This window comes from Musca autumnalis, unplaced genomic scaffold, assembly GCF_047663935.1.
Source record: "Musca autumnalis isolate F117 unplaced genomic scaffold, ASM4766393v1 scaffold_4, whole genome shotgun sequence".
Lineage (NCBI taxonomy): Eukaryota > Metazoa > Arthropoda > Insecta > Diptera > Muscidae > Musca > Musca autumnalis.
Genome location: NW_027411977.1, coordinates 148,046,488 through 148,070,144, shown reverse-complemented (window position 1 = coordinate 148,070,144; position 23,657 = coordinate 148,046,488). Strand labels below are relative to the sequence as shown.

Below are 23,657 nucleotides of genomic sequence, written 5' to 3'. Positions count from 1 at the left end.
TCCAAATCGGAACCGATTTGTATATAATTTGGTAAATTTATTTCTACATCAAATTCCGTCACACATACAAAATTTGGAGATTGTATTCGTAACAGTTCTAAAGATATTTGCATACAAATTTAAATTTTTTGGAGGTACCTTCGGTTTTGATGCTATATCTCCAGAACAACGCGGAATTTCAAAAAATAATATAGCCTATTTTCATTCCAGGACATGTAGCAATGTACCCTAAAGGTTTCGGGAAAATCTATTCAGCGGTTTTGATTCTATAAGGCACAAACAAACAAACGTGCAAACAAATTTCAATTTTATATATATAGATAGACTAAGTTTCAAATTACATGTAGAAAAATTCAACTTAAAAATTAAAAAAACGCACTTAAAACTATATATGTACGTTTTTATATATAACTATATTTAGTAAATCCAGGGCATTTTTATTCTCAAATCCATTGCGTATAAGTATAAATTCTCATAAAGGATGTTTACCTAACAAGCTCTAATGTAAAAATGGTGTAATATTCCACAAATTGGTTGAATTGTTTTTTTTTTTCGGAATTTTAATGATGGGGAGGGGTATTTTTTATTAAAACGGAAGATGTAGAATCCTAACAGTTCATATGTATATATTAAACATTAATTTTTAAATTGTGTATATTGATCAATTATTTCAGAATTACGTATTATCAGGGAATATGACGACCATGGTGATATTCTTCCTTCTTTTATTGTTGATACTAATAGATACCACCAATACATTTTTATATGGGTAGCAACTGTTACCGAATATATCCTTAAAAATATTTCGTTCTGAAAATAATTTCTCAGAGATCTTTCCAGCAATTCTGGAGGTTTCCAAATGACCCCCAATTTCATCCATTATTTCATAAAATGTATCCATCTCCAATTTGTAATGTGTCATAAGCCTCCTATCACTTAGATCGAAAGGATCCTCCATATGTCGCAGAATTTTCTTTTTTATGTGTAAAGAAATGTATCTCTGCTTCCATTTTTATTTGCAATGAAATACACTCCAAAGTCATTTCTTTAAAATGTGATTTTCATTGATTTTTTTATAAATATGAAAATTCTTTTATGTCGGTGGACTTAACGACTTCTTTTTTCGTCGGTAACTGACCCCTGATGTTCGATAATTACCGACATAAACTACCGACAAAAATCGGTAAAATTTGTATACAGAATAGCACTTACCGACAAATATCGCTAACTATCGACATTTGTCGTTTGTCGCTCCATCTGTAGAGAGTTATAGACTCGCACTACAGTTTTCCTTGTCATTGTTTTGGTTGTCGCACATTGCTATTAAGGGAGCTACACAAATAAGCCCTATATTTTACTTGAATTTTTGGCACATACGATTTTTAAAATATTATTTTAGAAGCCCTTCAAAGAATTTTTATTTAAATTTAAAATCTCCCACTGTATATCTTAGGCTTGCTACTGTCAAAGCCATTCGAAACAGCTGATTCGTACTGCTATAAATAAAAACAACAATAAACCAAACACAAATGAAAACCGGCATTTTTGCTTTAGCTATCAACCAAACAAGCAAATCAAACGTCAATTATTCCCAATGTGGATACCAACAAACAAGTGAAGTTGATTAGCTGAGTTACAGAGCGTGTTAGAAGCTAAGTTAGTGGTCATACTTGTTACCTTCGTTGTTATGTTTGTGAGAATAAACGATTCGACATGAGGGAGAGAGAGGAATGCATGTTAGCACTTCATAGATAACCGGGCTCAAAGAGCTGCATTGCAGACAGAGTCTATTTTTCGGACTTCATGAAACCTGTATTCGAAGCACTGTGTGAGATTTCTCATGTAGCCTGAATTTCGTTGTCGTTCCATGTAGTGGTAGATAAGTGATTCGCTAGAGAAAACGTTTGAGCCATGGCTTAAACTCTGACGCATTCAGTTTTGATTTAAGTTCGGTACGGTAAGGTACAAATCCACGGCAAATCTTCGATTTTTTTCGTTTACGTAAATTACGTTAAATTTCCATTTTTGTGTTATCTTTTCTTGTGATTATTTCTTTTGTTTTACGATTTTTTTTTATCGAATTTGTTGTTTGTTGTAGTTGATAGATATACTTCGGTAGGTAAGGTATTTCTGCACTGTTAATAAGTTTCTACTTAGGTCCGTGTCCGCGTCGGTCTGGCGATGATACAGTTTTCGAAAGTTAACGTGCCCGGACTATAAAATTGCGTATAGTGTTTGTTATATACAAGAAATAAATTACACACATTTTTTCTAACTTATTTCGTTTAGAAAGATACCATCCATACATTTGTACATAGTGAAATAAAAAAACAACGGCAGTACAATTTTATGCTCGCCCATTAAGATCAGGAAAAGTGTCAAAGATTGCCCCAGAAATTCCAAGCAAAACAAAACTACAACGTGATTGATTTTTATCATTAGGAAACAATCCGATAGTCAGAGCCGTAACTGGTGCACTGGTAGCAAAAATAACAACAATAACAACAAAATTTGTTACCCGCCAATTCATTAGCATTCAATGAAATAAAATTTACTGCTATTTTGCGCTGAAAACAAGGTGAGTAAAAGATTCATTCATTCACACAGAGTTGGTAATTGTTAAATAATGAACTTATTTCAAGATATAGAAATGCGAATGAAGATGACTTTGTACTAACTTAACGTAGTCTGTCTTTTTCTGTTTCAGTTGTATGTGTCGTAGAGCTTTGTTTAGATTCCTAGTTCGCTCAGATTCAGGAAATGACCCAATGATGTGTGCAGCATTTTATGAATTTCGATTTGATGTTTAGAAAATATACGAACAAATTGGTAAAAACAAACGATGAAGATTAATTAACCAGTTCTATTCGAAATTCATTTTTTTGTGAGTCAAGCATTGTTGATGCCCTTGCATCGTTTTGCAGATATTTAAATTTTTGGGGCTAGTTCTAATGTTTGGCACAGTAGGGGTTATCAATGTGTTCATTGTTTAATATGATTCACAGCTTAGAACTGATGTATATCATCGCTAAATATAATAACTATGGCAGATTGGTAGTGAAAAAGTTGAGTTGCAGAGTGGGGAATTGATTCAATTATGATAGATTTATCCACATTCCCGATAAAAATAATCATAATGTTATATTTAACATGTAGTAGTACAGAGTGAAATAAAAACTATTTCGTTATGTCATTTATTATTATGTCCATTATAGGTTCATCGTAAATCTCACACATCCGCCATAATTCTAGCTTCAGGTTGAGAGAAACTATTTAAATCTATAACAAACTGACTCTGCATTTTACTTTGCCGTGATCCAGGATATCATTTCCACGTAGTATTACCATCGCAGTTTTTTCGCTGCAGTTTTTGATCTAGCTGGCGTAATCGTTACAACTCGATACGTTCCAAAGAACTTATAATACATTGCGTGTGATCCAGTACATAAAAGTTTGGAAAACTATATACATTTATAAAAGAAAAACAAATAAGAGAGGGCTATAGTCGGACGACCATGTGCCCACACCACTTCCTTTGGGTACTAGTTTTCCATGGAATTTGTATTAAAGTGACTGTCCCGGAAAATTATGCAACCTGAAATAAAAAACGTTAACGTTGATAAATCGGAAACGAGTTGAGATTTTTTAACAATTCGAAAAACAATTTTGTATACTAAATATACTAAAATTTTACCGGAAACAAAAAATGGGAATTTTTATATTGAGCATTGAAAATGATACACCACAATAATCGATTAATAATTGCAAGTAATCAGGATGGTGGAATAATTGGTTCCCTATCGTCTTCAGTAGTTTTGTCATTGATTCTGATAGAAAAAATGATGTTAATGACGTAATTTTGGCATGTTTGCAAATTATGTCCCTTTGTAGGCAATTTGGCTAAAAATTTCTAGTTTTTGAAGTTATATTCCAAAAACTGACTATGAAAAATTATTAAGGGTTATGTCTAGAGTACGTACAAACAATTTACTGATATATGGAAAGTCCTGTATCAGCCAGGCTTGCCCCATATTAGACTAATCTTTAACGGCATTGCCCTGATAGAGGAAAAAAATCAGGACATAGAAAAAAAGCTTTTGAACTTTTCTTTGAAAATAGTTTTTAGATGTCTTGACCATGTTTGCTTTTATAAAAACAATAATTTTAACACCCCATGTTGCCATTCAATCCCAAACAATACTACTCCCTTCGACGAGTTTCATAGAAACACTCCAATTATTTTTTGGTATGGGTTTTTTCGGGCATTGTGTGGTGTAAAATTCTTACTTCGGATGAAAATCAATATATCTGTAGTGCGATTCTTTAACTCTCTACCGATGAAATTAACGACAAATGTCGAAGGAGTTGTTAAGTCTACCGACATAAAATAATTTTCATATTTTTAACCAAAAAATCAATGAAAATGAAATTTTTAAGAATTGATTTTGGCAAATAAAAACGTAAGTTGAGATACATTTCTTTACGCATAAAAAAAGAAAGTTCTGCGACATATGGAGGATCCTTTCAATGTAAGTAATAGAAAGCTTATGACACTTTACAAATTGAAAAGGGATACATTTAATAAAATAAAATTGCGGCGAAAATCTCTGAGAAAATAATAACTATTTTCAGTACGAACAAAATATTTTTAAGAATATATTCCGTAACAGTTGCTACCCATATAAAAATGTATTGGTGGTATCGATTAGCATCAACAATAAAAGAAGAATATCCCCATGGTCGTCATATATTTAACAATTTAATAATTCCTGTTCAAAATATACATATTAAATGTTAGGATTTTACATCTTCCATTTCAGTATATATTCGATCGAATTAAATCATAAAAATTCTGAAAAAAAAACAATTCATCCAATTTGTCGAATATTACAAATGTTTAGATTAAAACTTGTCGTGTTGTGAGAATTTATACGTATGCGCAATGGATTTGACAATGAAAATCCACTGTATTAAAAAAATAAATAATATTGCTACATGTAAACACATATTTATAGTTTTAACTACGATTTTTTAATTTTTAGGTGGAATTTTTCTACATGTAATTTGAAACAATCATTTTATATAGACTTAAATAATTTCATTAGAAATTTGAATTATGTTAACTTTGAATGCGCATTATTTCGTTTAAAGTGTGATTTTTTCCATTTCTCTTTTCATCTTGAAATGACGTGTATCTTTTTTAAAATTCCGTCATTCTACCGATATTCGTCGCTAACATTTTTGTATCGATAACATTGAGTTACAGAACAACACTTTCCGTATTTCAACCGAACATTTTCGTTAATTAACGATATCGGTTCGGTAAAAAAAAGTTACAGAATCCCACTACTGCACGGTGGTCGAAACCACTGATCTAGCGGCGCGAAATTAATAACTTGCAAACGAATTGAGATACGTTACTAAAATTTTGCACAAACTGTCTGTATCTGTGGGTAATAATGGGCCAAATATGAACAATATCGGCTAATGTTTTGGTATAGCCCCCATATAACGGTACCTTCCGAATTTCGGTATTTTGAGGATTAAAGCCACATTTTCGTAGCAAATAAGCTGTAATTTGGTACTTAGGGTTCCTAGTGGTCACAAAATATTTCCACCAATAATGATGGACTAGGTGTACGTTTTGATATAGACCCCATGTAACCGTACCTCCCGATTAGAATTCCTCCTTGCAAACATTTCTCAAGATAGGTCCATATTTTGATATAGCTCCCACACAAATGCACAGCTAAATTTGTATGAATTTCATGCAAAATCCCTTATTTTAAAAGTGCAGTCATAAGAAGATTTGCAAATATTTGCAGCCCTAACGTGGTTATTCCGTATGAAGAGAGTCCAATTTAATTCCCCAAAAAATAATCGAACCCAAGTTCGGCCAAGTTTACAAGATGCACTATATGGAACAATCGGAACAATCATAAAAACACTAAAAAATTGAATTTTTGAAACTTTTATTGCTATATAACTAAGTACCTCCAGATCCCAAACTTGTTTTTATAATTTAATTCACACCCTCTGCTATTAATTAAAAATAAATGTTGTCCAGTTTTATTACGAATTTATTTAACATTTAAGCAAATATGCAGTTAATTGTTTAGCAACAATTTTTTAAAATCTGATGCAACAAAAATTATTGTATTTGATAGTGAATAACTGAGTGAATAATTACAAGAACAAAAATGAAAAAACAAAATCTTTGTCTTCAAAGTGTCTGTAATCGATACAGTGGAAAATATTTCGCAATTTTATAGTTCGATTTTTTGACTTTCTCGCCGCACAATTTCGCGAGTTCATATTAACTGTGGCCAAAAATAGAAGGAGTTGTCGTAGGGGCATCAATTTTGGTACACGTACCTATTATTGACTTAATCTTCAGGACAAAAAATTGGGTTGGTCGGTCCACGTTTTGATATAGCCCCCATAGAACCGTACCTCCCGATTTTCGGTATTTTGAATGTTTTAGACACAATGACCAACCGAAAGTATTCAAATTTTGTGTTTAGTCTTCGGCAGAGGTATCAAATATTCCAACAGAGAATTGTGGGCTTAGGTCCACGTTTTTATATAGCCCTCATACAACGATACCTCCCGATTATCGGTATTTTGAAGATTTTAGCCTCATTATTACACCGAAATTGCTGAAATTTGGTATTTAGTCTTCGTATGGGGCATTATACCTTCACCTTGAAATTTGTCTGTATAGGTCCACGCCTTCATATAGCCCCCATAGGACGGTATCTCCTGATTTTCGGTATTTTGGAGGTTTTAGCCTGATTATCACACCGAAATGGCTGAAAATTGGTATTTAGTCTCCGTTGGGGGACTTATAACCTTCCACCAGAAATATGTCGGTATAGGTCCTCGTCTTCCTTAAGCCCCCATAGAACCGTGCCTCCTCATTTTCGGTATTTTGAGTGTTGTGACCTCAATATCCACCCGATATGACTGAAATTTGGTGTTTAGTCTTCATATTGTTTGTGAGCATATTGAATATATCAAACTCTTGTTTTTATATATGAGAAATTTCCTTTAAAATTTTTTTACCGATTAGTGGTCAAAAAACGGTAAATTTTTTGTAAAAATCGAATTTTGATTTTGCCTGTTCACAATTTTTTTAAAAATTTATATTTTTAAAATTATCTCGTTTTAAAGCAAGATTATTAGGTACTTAATAAGCCCACAAAAATATATATGGTCGGTTCATTCGTTTTCGCGCTCTAGCCAACACCACAAAACGATTTGTTAAAAAAGAGGGTATCATCTCAGTGAGGTGGTCGCTGAAAAAGAGATATGACACATTCGTCTGCAAACCTCTGCAGCTGGGACCTTTATATATTTGAAGTACTCACTTTTTACTACTCATACAGCAAAAAATATCGATATACCTTTTTATACCATTTTTCCCACTCCACTCAATTTAAAATTTGCTTCAGAAAATTAATAAACTTAGTAATACATGTTCGGGTAAAAGTGAACACCATATGATTAATATTTACATGCAAACAAAAGTGTAGCCAAGTTTATTACATCCCAAGAGAACTTAGGAATAATTTTTGCAGCCACCGTTACTTTTAAATTTTAAATATTAACGCATAATATAATTTATTAATTTTAGAAAAAAAAAACACAAAAATACGTATTAACTAAAATTGTCGGATTTAAATCCTCATATAGCAAAAACTACTTCACGTATCTGTACCAAAATTCAGATTCTTCTTAATTAATATGTTTTCTATCACTCCCCATCAATAAATTTGTTCAACGAAGTATTTAGTTTTTACCATTTTTGGCCACGGTCGTGACACTGTGCTCCGCTAGATCAGTGGTTTCGACCAGTGTATACTGGTGTAAAATCGATGTTTACTTATGGAAGAAAGCAGCACACACCAGCGTTTAAATAAATAAACTGTCGCTATCAAAACGCTTCGTAAGAAGTATTATTGTTTGGGCTTCAATGACAACAAAAGGTGTTGAAAATTTTATTTTTATAAAAGCAAACATGGTCAAAACATTGTTAAAAATATTTCTGAGAACTATTTTCAAAGAAAAGTGCAAAAAATGTTGTTCTATGCCCTGATTTTTACCTCTATCAGGGCAACGCCGTTAAAGACTACCATAATAAAGGTCAAGCCTTGCTAATACATGACTTTCCATGTGTCATTAGATTCTTTGTACGTACTCTCGACATAACCCTTTATGATTTTTCATAGTAATTTTTTGGAAAATAACTTTAAATACTAGAAATTTCTAGCCAAATTGCCTACAAAGGGACGTTATTTGCAATCATGACATAATTACGTCAGGGACATAATTTTTTCTATAGGAATCAATGACAAAAACTACTGAAAACGATAGGGAACCAATTATTCCACCATAATAATAATTGTTCCACAAACATCCCATAAGGGACAAGGGAGACTTCTCTCATACATATCAATGAGTGCACCCCGATTCATATAAGCTCAATGATATGGAACCTACAGTTTATCGCCGAGTCGGAACGGCGTGTCTAAGACACAACTTTTGTAGAGAAGTTGTACATGGCTGAAATACTCAGGAAATGTCGACAACATTACTGAGGGATATTTTGCCACAATGCGAATATGCTTAGAGTGTCTACTATATAGTCCAGTATTCAAATATATAATATAAAGTTCATAGCGCCCATGATTCGGCCATAACCTAAAAATCGCCATGAAGACTGCTAAAGGGAAATCATTTACCAGTGATATCATTACCACATAAGCCATTTACGTTTCAATGGCAGTCTTCATGATGATTTTTAGGTTATGGCCGAATCATGGGCGCTGTGAACTTTATATTATATATTTGAATACTGAACTATATAGTAGACACCCTATGCATATCCGCATTGTCATATGAAGATCCTATGACTTCCCCCGATGACGCAATTACAGTTTAAAGTGCGCAAAATATGCAATTTTTACAAGGTCCGTCATATGTTTTCTATATTTTTTCGTTATATATTCACTGTAATAATTTCAAAAACTGTTTGTATCGAACGTACAACATCTTCACATAGCTCCCATAGAACCGTACCTCCCGATTTTCGGTATTTTGAAGGATTTTGATCCAAATATCCCACCTAATTGGCTGAAATTTTGTATATTTAGCCTTTCCACCAGAAGTATGTATAGGTCTTTATATAGCCCCCATAGAACGGCATTCACGGATTTTCGTTTCGTTTTTCAGATATTCCCAGTTTAAGACCTAAAGGGCATTGTTTACTTCTAATGGGACCTGGTACTTGTTTGGTCCAATTGGTAATCATATTAGTGGGGCTATTATGTAGCTAATCCTGTCGATATACATATGTATGTGGGTAGTTGATTCCCGTTAACAATAAAACACATAAAATTCATGATTTTCAAATATTTACCGGAAACATGGTGGAATTTCTTTTCAATTTCGACACACTTCATATTTTTATTATATTTTATTCCTCTGTCTGCTGGATTTGACCTTGCGAACTTCTGCTTTGCAGCCGAACACTCTACACACTAGCTCACGCGTTCGAACATTAAGGGTTGTTTAAACGCTTACATGTGCTTGCAAATGCACCACCAACTGTTCTTTGTTTTGTTTAACAAAAAGTACCAGGACAGCGGTGAGCGTTGAACAAACAGCCCTCTGATTTGTAGTCGGATACACACGCTCTGTGCCACCGTACTCATAACTTAGTAAGGAGTAACATGAATAGTTCTTTTTCTTTACATTACTTTGTAATAGGTTACATTAGAACTACAAAGAACTGGTAAACTGTCATCATCGATTGGACAATAAATGTGGTCTGTAGAGCGATTTCTTTAAAATGTATATGGGACCGAAATGCGTATGGGACCGAATTTTCACCAAATCACTCTACAGACTACATTTATTGTCCAATCGATGAAAACAGTTTACCAGTTCTTTGTTGTGGCTGAACAAGTAATCCTAAATTTTTGAAAATCGGGTAAGATTTTAATATTAGCTATATAAAGGGTCCATGGAAAAAAAGTTGTATGACATGATTTGCCAAGGAAATGTCGGAGAGACATCGGATGGATTTCTTTCCGCGTTTATATCGAAATCGAAAAAAAAGTTGAAATAGCTAAAAGAAAATTTATGTCCAACATTTCGCACCGAATTAGGAACGAAATGGGTGAACATTTCTTTACGAAAATCGAATATAATGGAAACCAAATCGAAACGATTTTTTCGGAAGCTTTCGAAATTGTTCAGAGGTGTCGGACATGCAGCATTTGGTTTGCTGGATTGTAGGAGATGGGAAGGGACTTATTCCTCTGTGGTTGTAATATACCATCTTGTCTCATTTTCGGTCGGAAAAGAGTCCTACATATGCTTCCGATACATTTTTTATACGTATCGCACTATCCTAATCGATAGCTAACCACAATGTGGAAATTTATTATAAGTTTGTTTTTCGCGATAAAGCAATTTTGAGATGAAACTCTAGGCCACAATTATGGACCAATCGCAAGGAAATTTTGTATGGAGGTAGGGTTCCCACCAGAATAGAAACGGTTGGTTTTTGATGGTGATCGTGAAATTTTTAGGGGGCGAAATTATGGTCCGATCGACGCAAAATTGTACGTAAGTTTTGAATTTACGACAAAGAATGAGCATGCAATATAACATGATGAACAGATAATATTTAGCGGGTGAAATAGACCAAGAGTTTTTTGTGAAAATTGGTAAAATCTATAGTATAATGACTATGTCTAAGTTATATTTAGAAGAGGAAAGGTCAAGAGCTTTCCATGGGTGCCAATTATGTTGATGTACATACGTGGTCAGATAAAATAGTTACAGCCTAGTACATATATACAGGGATCCGGCGGTTTTAATTGTGTGTAGTGCAACCATAATCACGCTAGAGGTCGCATTTATATTTGAATACTGACAAATGTTTGCACGAAGTAAGAGGTTTGGTTAAGGAAAATGCCAATTATTTTGAAAAATAATCGGATTGTATTTTGAGGGTCATACTGACCATTCACCATTGTGAAAAAATATCCAAATTTAATTTTTGGTCCAAATTTAAATTCTGCGTCCAAATTCCGACAAATTGCGAACACGAAACTTGAAAACAATCTCTTGACCTCTCCTTTGATGCATATTATATCGGTAATAAATGATGCAAATATATCAGTTAATTATATTAATAACATAACGCGTGGCAATCATACAAAATAAATTCCGTGGAAAACAGTACCCAGAGGATATGGTGTAGGGTATCACACGGTCGGGGGTGTAAACGTTCGCTGCAACAGAGTTTTGATCCGAAATGCTGTTTTTTCCTCCGTGGAAAACAGTACCCAGAGGATATGGTGTAGGGTATCACACGGTCGGGGGTGTAAACGTTCGCTGCAACAGAGTTTTGATCCGAAATGCTGTTTTTTCCTCCGATCAATTGAACGTCTGTCTAAAACAATGAATACATTGCATCTATCACAACGCGTTGAATGTGAAGATATATGAAGTCTGTCGGCTACCATGTTTCAAATGTTTTATTGTGAGGGATATATTTTCCTCTTCAATAGATTCTCCAGGACCATTTGTTGCTTGGTATCTAATGCACGGTACTCCATAGACTAATGAAAGTATAGACAGAGAAATCCTCTCACTGAATTTCTCTCACTGAGTGTGAATTGAGTCAGTTGGCTATGAAGTCAATTTTTAATATAGCAATAACTATAGATTTTAAACTATTTATTCTGATAAAAGACAACACATAAACAAGTTCAACAAAATCTTGCAATTTACCCCAAAACAAAATGCAATTGCACTGTGTAGTGGGTGTAAAGGCGACCCCTACAAAAAACCACGCACATTACAATTTCTCTGTCTATACATTCATTAGTCTATGCCTACACTTTAAAGGAAAGATATTATTAGCCCCCTTACACAAAATAATTGAAATCCTTTGTGGAGAAAATAAGCTATGTCCGTTTAAAGTTGAAAATTTATGAGACCCCATTTTGTCTCTACATTTACCATTATAATGAAATATAAAAACGAAGCGACAAAAGCAGCCAAAGTTATTTTTTCATGGACCCCCAACAAGACAGAATTTATACATCAGGACCCTTAAATAATTTTTGTGTACCACAGTGTTGCTGCAAGTCTTCTTCTGTTATTGATTGGATTTTGGAGTAGATTTATGGCGTTCCGATTAGCTTACGGTTAAATGTTATCATTCAATTTCAAGGAGGACCTTCTTAGCATTAACTTTTAATGTGAAAAATATGTCTAATAATCCTCCTCCAAATTGGTTTATTTCGCGATTTCAAATCCATCAAATAGTAAAAGAAAACATACAATAATGGCCCATAGACTTCTTTATATAAAAGAAGTGAGAAGCAACGTTCACCAATATTCGATTTTAATTGAAACTTGTTCATAACAATTAACATACTTTTTAATGACGCAATCGAAACACTTGACAATGATTTTTATAAAATTGCAAATAAAAGACTATGTCATGTCAATCAGACCAGCAACATATTTTCTGAAAATATTATTTTTTTTTATTTAGCACGAATTCCATCTTAACATGTGTACGAGTACACACATATCGGGACAATTGCTGTCAAATACAAAGCGATTAGTAGTAACAAAAAATATAGAACTGCGAATCATATAGCTCGCATTACCATTAACATTGTCATTAAAATCAGAGCACAATTGTAGCCAATTTCGATGATTGATTGATGAATAAATAAACATTTTTTTCTGTGAAATACATTGCTTGGAGCAACCTGCTATCGTTGTCAAAGTTCTCAATTGTCCGAATATGGCGGAATGGTAACGTTTAGGGCGTTAATCAAGCGTTTGATCCCGGATCAAGAACAACCACTTCAAGTATAATTTTTGTTTTTCAAATGAAATGTTTCCGTACAACAAATCTCCATTCTAGCTCGCTGTCCGTCAAAGTGGACAACAATAAAAAATGATCATTAACTTTTATTGTCTGTTATAGAACATTTTTAAGCGTGAAACTTAGATTTGTATTTTAGATTGTACGATTGTTGCTGTTGTTCAATTTATGTTTCAGATTAAAAAAAAAACGTCAAGAACAAAAAATGTCAGCAGGTAGTCGAACTTGTAATTGTTAAATTGCGACAATATTTATCACATCTACTGGATCACATTCGTCGCGTAAATAATTGTTACTACGATTGTCTGTCCGTTTGCTGTTCGCATGTGTTATAAATAATGTATTTAGTGCAATATGTCTAATCTACGAGTTAGCCACCACTTGACCACCAACTGCAAATAGCAAAATGTCTTATTTAAGAACATGTCTTGGAGCGCAACGTTTGGACAGGCAAAATACCAACCAATCAACTATAGAAGCTGGCTTGATGCATTGTTTAAATTGTTCCGTGTTACAGTTTCTCATGGTTCACAGATTTTGCATCCGGTTTCAATTGAATTATGAACACATTTCGATCAGCAGTAGTGGGTAATTAAATTTACATGTTTACATTCGACTTTAATAATGCCATAATTGCATGCCCACCTTAGCTATAAAACTCCTATCGAGCTATTATTTGTTACACTTAACATGCCACTCTAAATATGTATATCGACATACGTTTATTTAATATTCATTCGTTTAATATACAGACATGTTATTTTAACTTTATGATGATGATAATAAGCCTAGTTTAACATCTGTTCGGGGGCTAAAGCAAACTCTAACGAAATCCATTAATATTTTTGTAATAAATATAATTATCAAGATCATTGAAAACTCCCAATAACTAAATACTCTAGATACTTTCTAGTTCTCTATATACCCTTAGCGTGCCGTGAATGTCACTCAAAATGATGCAAACTCGTATTGTAACGCTGTAAATTAATACATTATCATGTTTAAACTTACAGGGCCAGATTTTAAGATGGATATAAGACAACATTTTTTTTGGGTTTGTGATGGATATTTTAGATCGTACCAAATGGTACCACTTGTAAAGCTTGTAATCGTTTACTCTATAGAACAACAAATTCACAATTTGAACATATTTTTATTAATATTAGTATTTTGTAACTCAAAGGAATCCCGTTGTCGACTTGTTCTCATGTTCCGTTCATTCGAGTTCCACTTCATGCCCTAAATGTACGATAAAGTGAAAATTTAAATTTTTTTCTAAAATCTTCCGCAGGGATTGGGTTAAATCATCTACTTACCGTTCTAACGCAGTCCTACTTACTTACCTAGCTGGCTTTTTACAGAACATTTGTTCCATTAGCCGAACTAAGAAAGGATCTGGAATCCTCTCTGTTTGCTGCTGTATTTTCCCAACCTGGGATATGCGGCTTTCTGATGTCTCGTTTCACTTGTTCGCTCCATCGAAGGTTTTTCCTTCCTTATCTGCCTAAACCTCCATGCGACCCATATTTATACTTCTTTTTAGCGGGTTCATCATCACTCATTCTTATGACATGGCCTAGCATCGCAATCGTTGTATCCCGATTCGTTCAACTATATTGATGTCGTTGTATAGTTGATACAGCTCGTTGTTCATACGACGTCGATATTCGCCGCCAACGCAAATGGCCCGTAGATCTTTCGAAGAATGTTTCTCTCGAACACACCAATCACTGCCTTATATGCTTGCGCAAGTACCCATACATTAGCACTGGCAGTATCAGTGTTTTGTAAAGTGTTACTTTTGTTTGACGAGGTGTGACTTTATTCTCAAACTGCTTACTTAGCTCAAAGTAGCATTTGTTGGCCAATACTATTCTTCTTCGTATTTCACAACTGATGTTGTTTGTTGTGTTTATGGCCGTGCCGACGTAGACGAAGTCCTTTACTACCTCAAAATTGTGCACACAGAAAAAAGGCCTCTCTAGCATATGTCCCAAACATATTTTGCAGCAAACGTATATTTGTTTGTAAACAGTCCCAAACCTAACATATGTTTGGGTCCTGCAAACAAATATATGTTTGTGTGCAAACAAATTATATGTTTGGATGCAAAAAAATTATATGTTTGGGTGCAAAAAAATTATATGTTTGGGTACCAAAAAAAAAAATACAAATCCAAAAGCCAAAAAAAAAAACAAACACATGCACCAGTGGGCGCTTTCTGAGAGCAAGGGAGCTTAAATGTCAATGTGAAACACACTGAAATGTATGCTCACTTGCTCTCAGCAAGCGCTCACTGGCTATCTCTAACATATACACACATTTATAAATGGTGGTGTTTTTTTAAAGGCATAAAAAAGCAAAAGCACAACAGACACATAGGTACGTAACAAATTCCAAAGAGAGGCAAAACAGACTTAAAAAAAAAGAAAAAACAGAATAAAATAAATAAATAGATGCATTTTTTAAATATATATATGTATGTATGTACATATATGAAAAATGTATTGATGTGATTACCAATATTAAATGCGATTTCTTCCTTGTCCATTAAAATATTTCCATTCAAAGAAGCAAAATTTCTTTAAGAAAATACAAAACACTGCTTTAGGCACTCTTTACTCAACGATTGTCTCAAGAAAACTGAAGAAAAAAGACTAACATAATTAATACCATTTTTTCTTTTCCTCTTCGCTTGCTACGTTGGTTAACAACAACAAAGCACGAAACACACGTGCAAAAGCTCTTTATTATAAATCATCATTCCGCAGCTGCGAGAGCCCTGTTGTTACTCTCTTTGACAAAAATCCTCTTCACCCATAAAAAATATGTTCAAACATAAAAACAAGTAAAAAAGTATCAGTCGGCTTTGCCGACAGAGATATACCCTCAGCCTGTGCAAATTGAAATACCTTTTTCACAAAAAAACTTATGTATTTAGGGGGTTTCAAAATTTTGCTCGTATGAACCGACAAAAATGATGATTAGGATTAAAGTTCAAAAATTTTGCGGAAAAGGTAATTAAAGGAATGGACCGACATAGACCATGGGGGTGCCATAGGGGGTTTTTACACCCTTCGGGCTGTTTTCTCAAGAAGTATGGACTTGCCCCTGAAACAACATTTACCATCGAAATTGAGGCAGCGAATGTAAGTTGCTTCAACAAAAATCAAAGTGATTCAATAGCAGGTCTTAAAGTGAACTTATCTAAAATTTTGTGTGGGAGGTACGGGATGGAGTGGACAAATATAGTCCGTATTCGAACCTGATCTCTATCTGGTAATTACTATGAGAAAGTGTAAAGTATGGACCAAATCGGTCACTCCCTTCAAGAGTTATCGTGCGCACAAATTTTCCGAATATTTTTGAACTTTTGTGGGGTAGGTACCTGAAGGAGTGGACCGATATGGCTTATCTACGAACTTAAAGTAAGTTTGGAAACAATATTACGAAGGCCAAATTTTGGTCGGAATCAGCATTTCCGTTCGAGAATTATCTTGCGCTTCCACCCATAAACATGGTGTCATAGGGTTTGTTTTTGAACTTTCAGGCTATTTTTTTAGGAAGTATGGACTTGCCCCTGAGGAAACTTGTACCTTCGTATAGGGGACAGTGAATACAAGATGGTAAAACAAAAACCAAGGCGATTCGAGAGCAGGTCCTAATCTGAACTTATCCGAAGTTTTGTGTGGGAGGTACCCGAAGGATTGGACCGATTGAGTCCATATTGGAACCTCATCTAAGTCTGGGAGAAATTTCATAATGTGTAAAGTATGGACCAAATCGGTTATTCCCTTCAAGAGTTATCGTACGCGCAAATTTTCCGAACATTTTCGAACTTTTGTGGGGGAGGTACCGGAAGGAGTGGACCGATATAATCCATCTTTGAACTTGAACTAAGTTTGGACAAAATATTACGAAAGCCAAATTTTGGACCGAATCGGCAGATCCGTTCGAGAGTTATCTTGCGCTCCAACCACTACACACGATGTCATAGGGTTTTTTGTAACTTTCAGGCTATTTTCTCAGGAAGTATGGACTTGCCCCTAATGAAACTTACAGCGTCGTATAGAGGACAGCAAATACAACTTGCGTAAACAAAAATCAAAGCGATTCGAGACCAGGTCCTAAACTGAACTTTTCCGAAATTTTGTGTGGGAGGTACCTGAAGGAGTGGACCGATTGGGTCCATATTGGAACCTCATCTAAGTTCGGTAGAAATTACACGATGTGCAATGTATGGACCAAATCGGTTATTCCCTACAAGAGTTATCGTGCGCACAAGTTTTGCGACAATTTTTGAACATTTGTGGGGGAGGTACCTGAAGGAGTGGACCTATATGGCCCAACTTCGAACTTAAATCGAATCTGGACAAAATATTTTGATACCCAAAATTTGAACCGAATCGATTGATCCGTTCGAGAGTTATCGTGCGCACCAGCCTGCCAGACAGACAGACAGACGGACGGACATTGCTAGATCTACTCAAAATTGTCTGAAACGGATATCGTACAAACATACTTGGGGTCTAAAACCTTTATTTCGATGAGGCACATTTTTGGTCGTATCAAAGTGTAAATACCCTCTTTAGCCTAAAGGCTGAGGGTATAAATATGTTGGTATCCAAATATATAGAATTGAGATATTTTACAAAATGTTGGAAACATATATTTGTTTGGACACAAACAAATTATGTTTGGATCCAACCATATATTTGTTTGCAATCAGTCCCAAATAAATATTTGTTTGAATCCAAACATATTGCTAACATATATTTTTCTGCGTGTGTGTACCAACATTCACAGATGGTACGAGATCTGTGGGCGAATTACGCGTCGATACCATCAACTTGGTTTTATCACCGTTTATTGCCAGACCGACTTTAGCAGATTCCCTTTCGGATTTTGCAAAGGTATCCGTTACTTCCTTTACCAATCGACACATGATGTCAATGTCGTCAGCATAAGTATATTGTGTATATTGTTCCACTTCTTTTGACCTTCGCGTCTCGTATGACCTTTTTCAGCAGGATGTTGAAGAGATCACACGACAGGCCGTCTCCTTGCCTGAAACCTCTGGACTGGACATAGGATACTCACGTTCCAATCGTCGGGTACTCGTTCTACCTGCCAGATGGTGCTAACTAGCTGATGCATACACCTTATCAGTGTGTCGCCTCCGAATTTGTACAGGTCGGCTGGTAGGCCATCGGCTCATGCTGCCTTATTATTCTTCAGCCTGTTTGTTGCTGTATTTACCTCATCTTGGCCGGGCGGTATACATTCAGTACCATTTTCTGGGATTGGATCTGTGGTGTTTTCATTGTCTTCGATAGTATTGGATACCAGCAGTTTGGCAAAATGTTCTTTCCATATCCTGAGCACACTATCTGTATTAGTTACCGAATTACCTACAAGAGGATGTGCCTGTACCAAAGCCATCAGTTTGATACTTCACTCTTTGGTAGAATTTTCGGACTTCATTCTGGCTCCTGTACATCTCGATTTTCCATTTCTGTCTTTTTACTGTAGAAAAGACGTTTCTCCTCTCTCCTTTTCTCCCCATACCTCTCTCGCGCTCTACGAGTTGCTACTGATTGTAGAGTAGAATAATTTTAATGTCATGGGCAGAACAACAGTTATATGTTTCTTCTAGGCGCTCGTAGAATATATCCTTGGTCTATTTGTCCTTGTCTTCGGTTGGAGCATGAGCGCAGATAAAGCTAATGTTGAAGAATTTTACTTTTATCCGTATCGTAGCAAGTCTTTCATTCACTGGGATGAAGCTGGAGACCAGATGTTTTAACCTCTGACCAACTAAAAAACCGCAACCAAACTCATGCTTTTTGTCATCCCACCATACCATTGCTATCGAAATCGATATCGTTTTCGAATGTTTCTCGATAGTTTTGTGAATATTTTGTTCGGGAACGACATACGAAAATGAATTAAAAACGATTCACTCGTCGCAATATTATTAGCAAATCGTTAACGATATTATTAGCAAATGATTGAGGATAGTTTTTACTATTGTGGCGAAAAACATTATTGTTGGAGTTTCTTGATGTTTCTTGATCGATTCCAAACTGGAGCATATAAATACCTAAAAGTTTCAATAAAACCACTCTAGTGTGACCTTCGACTTACGTGCCTTTTTCGTCTTTATTTCTTTGTTATGTTTGCGATTCGATTTGTAACTGTTGATAAACATTGTTGTCTTGTATATTGTATCATAGCCATATGTTGTGTTTATCAATACTTATTGTTTATATTATACGTGTTGTTGTGACGTTTTCCCAATCCCTCGTATTTCCTGTATGACAGTTATATCGGCCTTGTACTTTTCAAGTACATTTGCCAGCACGTAAACTGCGAAGAGTGCGAACATTCCAGGTGCAGATTAGCAGATCATGGTCCTTAAAACGTTTGCGGAGCTCGTCAACTTTATGGGGGTTTGTTTTTCGTTTTTTCATAGTAAGCTGTGAACGCGCGGCACATGTTAGCTCACTACCTTTAACGGGTGTTAAAGGCAGATCTGACGCAGTCTACGTCAATAAAATCTTCCATCCTTCATTTAGTCTACTAGTCATTTAGTTTACTACTGCATTATAAGTCAAACGGGACATTTGCATAAAAAGTACCTTAACGCATTGGGGTCCAAAACTGAAAACTGATTTAATGAAAATTTATACACAAAAATAAAGATACAAGCACATTTTTGATCAGTAGATATCGAATACTTTCTTATCAATTCGCTACTCATACATAGGGGACTAGAAAAGTTTCTGTTGACAGGCGCCATTTGAAATTTTGACAGTTTTTAGCCTAAGCGTACTCAGGGCAGGTTATCATATGACCATGTTTTGCGTTGTTTACAGTGACTTGAAAAAATCGCTTCGCAAATAGAATTTACTTGTGAACATTATCGTCCGATAATTTTTCACAAATTTCTACGTGGATAATCACGGCAAGAGTGCACAGATCAAATCAAATTTTTGTATGTCACTGAAGCGGCATTTGGCATACTTATTTCTAGACCGAATTCAGCCACACATTCCAAATTTCATCGAAATCGGCCATGTGTGGTACAGAAAATACGTGAAATCGGCCGAAAACATATATATGGGAGCTATATCCAAATCTGAACCGATTGCGATGTAATTAGGCACACTTATTTGTAGACCGAATTCAGTCACACTTTCAAAATTTCATCAAAATTGGACGTATATAGCATGTTTGGTGCAGCAAATACGTGAAATTGGGCGAATATATATATGGTAGCTATATCCAAATCTGAACCGTTTTTCACCAAAAGCAGTAGCGTTCTTCTTATGGCTAAAAAAATCCCCAATTTTCAGCTGAGTCGGACAAAAAATGCGACCTGTACGTTGCGAACAAAAATGCATGGACAGACGGACGGACAAGCATAAATCGACTCAGAAAGTGATTATTTGTATATCCCCAAAAGGAACTATGGGTCTATTTCGTTTCCTTTTGTATGTTACATACAAATGCACAAAGACATAATACCACTTACCACAGTGTGGTGTAGGGTATAAAAATTAAGCCGTGCATGAACAGATAATGCAAGATCGCCATGTTATATACCGTGAGATAGTGCCATTCTTGGTCATTTCTTCCACCAACTAACATTTGATATTGCATGAACAGCGGGCCGCAAAAATTTATTTTTCTGGTAAGATCGCGCAGAATTCGACAATCGTTCAAAAAAAGGCTCTTGTCGATTTGTGCAAAGAAATTGTAAATAAATACGAAATCGTGTTGCTTTGAAAAACGACCATGAGGAGAGGAATTACACTGTGAACACAAATTTTGGGGCAGAGATAATTCCTTTTGGAGATGAAAGCCCTTGGTGAGTATATTAAGAATCCCAAAGGACAGATCCGCCGTGAGTCGAACTTCCGCGTTATGGCGTGATGAAGTTTTTGCTAGAGACCCTGTAAGGCATCAGTAATTAGCGTAATATCTTTGTTCACTGTTGTTTAAGCTTATTTTTGAGATGACATGTCTGCAGTCAAATAGAATGAGGATTATTTTTGTAGAACACTTCGACCTTCTAACTCGCTTCCTTCAAGGACGTCCTTTATTTTAAGAGGCGCTATAAAAGTACCACTAGATGACGTTTTTCAGCTTCGTAATGTTCTGCAAAAATGCCGCTTAGAAAAATTAGGTACGGCTCTCATTGAAAAGTAATCGATTTTGTCGCGGTTTCGTTGTCGTTTTGTTCATTTACCCTGTTTTTGTTCAGAAAAAGACTATATTTTATTTTTTGTATATTCGTTACAGAACATACAAAAACACAAAACACAGTTTTTTTCTGACCAAATGTCAAAAAATGACTATAAAAACGCGACAAAATCGAATAGTTGTCAATGAGAGCCGTACCTAGCGACATTTTTGCAGAACATTTCGAAGCTGATAAACGTCAACTTGTGGTACTTTTATTACGGTTCTTGGAATAAAGGACGAAAAGGCCATTGAAGGAAGCGAGTTAGAAGGTCGAAGTGTTCTACGAAAATAATCCTCATTCAATTCAACTGAAGACATGTCATATCAAAAATAAGGTAAAGCAACAGTGAACAAAGATATAACGTTAATTCCTGGCGGCTTACAGGGTCTCTAGCAAAAACTTCATCACGCCATAACGCGGAAGTTCGACTCACGGCGGATCTGTCCTTCGAGGTTCTTAATATACTCACCCAGGCCTTTCTTCTCCAACAGAAATTTTCCGTGCCCCAGAATTTCACCTCCATTTTGTTTCACAGTGTTATTGTTGACCATGACAATGCGAGTTTTCACACATGGATTCAAACCAGCGCCTTTTTGACAGCACAAAAACCTGGATTTGACGGGCCATCCGCCGTACAAACCTGACTTGGCACCCTTCATTTGATTCCCGAACATCAAGAAAAAAGCGTGGTCAACAATTTTCGTCGCCAGAAGATGCTGCTGAAGCGTTCAAAAACCAAGTTTTGGTGGTGTCTAAATCGGAGAGAAAAAGTGCTTCAACAATTGGATTGAGCGCATGAAAAAGTGTATTAATCATGGAAGAGACTATCTAAGAATACAATAAAGCTATTTTTGATGGTAAATGTTCGCGTTTTCATTAATAGGCCAGAAAGTTTTCTAGTTCACCTCGTATAATTATTTAGCTTTTGTTTAATCCTGAACGTATACAAGTAACCCTATTTCGTTAACAAGTTTTTAAATATACTTGGACAATTTTAAAGCTTGCCATGTAACGGTATAATTCCTTATACAAAAACAAAATGTAAGTTTGTTATATTTGAAGTGTTTTTTAAAGGAATGTAACATAACATAAGGGAAAATACAATGTGCGAAATTTGACTTTTGGGCAGTAGTATAGAAAAAAGGTCCCATGAAAAAACGCCTCTACCGAAAACGAAAATGGAACCCAATTTTTGGAGTGTTTTTTTTTTAATTTGAAAAAATTTTAAAAATTGTTTGAAAAATGGTCTCAATATAACAACGCCCAAAACTAGGAAGTTTGACCCGAAAAAATATTGCATTTACGCACCAAAATTTCATTCGGACCAATATGCATGTTTGAAATTGGGGTGCAATTTTCAAAACTCCCAAACACCACAATACAGAAAGGCCCCAAATAACGCATTTACACCCCAAAATATTTATTCAATAAAATTTGAGTTGTAATTGCAGAAAATGCGTTTAAATATTTTCGATCTATAGTTTTTTAATGATGCACGGAGATAACTTCCAAAATGATTTTGGGATTTACGTGCGTCAATAAATTCGGATATTACTCCCAAAATTTGTTGGGATTTGGCCCAAAAAATTGCGTACATAATACCCAAAACATTTCGAAGAAAATTTTGCGCTCATTGGCATCTATCCAATCCATGAGTTGAGTCTCAAATCCCTACTTCATCTAATAATAATAAAATAGTTTATTAGGCAAAAAAGATTTTGAAGGCGTAGCCGAATTTGGTATCTGTCAAATGTTTGAAGTCTTAAATCCCGGCCGAAGGTATGCTTTTTCGTTAACTTTTAACTTGAAAACAAAATTATTTAAATTGAAAAAAGGACATAAGTCCGTCAAAATTTTTGGGAGTAATTTCCGATATCAACTGCGATATCACGACACCGTTGACACCAACTCTTTGTCAAATTGTCAACGTCGTGGTCATTTCGACCACAAACGATGTTGATACACTATCGACAACGGATATGGTTAGTTTGGCCACGTATGGTGTCATTTTTCCTCTGGGTGTATGTAAATATACACTCCACGTCAGTAGAATAGAACACCTAAATTTTTGTTAATGTTAGCTTATTTATCCCAAAACGAATGAATCAGCGTTTTTAATCTTGTGGGGATTTAAAGTCTATGATGTTCCGTATCAAACACAGAAACAATTATGCTTCTAGCTCTTCGCGAAACTATTTTCTGATAAATTTTCCGATAGTACTATGAAAAATAGGCATTTATTTTTGGTCATCAGGATAGAACAGTCACTATATTTTCGCGAATTTTTGAGATATTAACCCCGAATTTTCTTTCAGTCGATAAAGCAAGGCTTTCTTATCATTTTTACCAAAGAAACCCTATAAATTATTCCGCGGGCACCGAAATAACAGCGTTAAAGGGTTTTAATTGACAGATATTTGAAACATCTCGGAATATCAATAGGAGTCGCGCAGTTATGTCATATTTCTTCACAATAAGATAGAA

The 23,657-nt window shown here is 35.1% G+C and overlaps 1 protein-coding gene across 8 annotated transcripts in view; it reads left to right on the top strand.

The window, feature by feature from the left end:
• Window positions 1–1,849: 1,849 nt before the first annotated feature.
• spz5 (spatzle 5 Toll-1 receptor) overlaps window positions 1,850–23,657 on the top strand; it is a 90,003-nt gene continuing 68,195 nt past the window's right edge. The window contains exons 1-2 of one of the 8 annotated variants that reach the window (XM_073980731.1): window positions 1,850–2,115; window positions 2,290–2,578. The gene's annotated coding sequence lies outside the window, so the exon portion shown is untranslated. Of the gene's footprint in view, window positions 2,125–2,157; window positions 2,579–23,657 lie in introns of all 8 variants that reach the window. The other 7 variants (XM_073980734.1, XM_073980733.1, XM_073980730.1 and 4 more) reach the window with 7 other exon arrangements.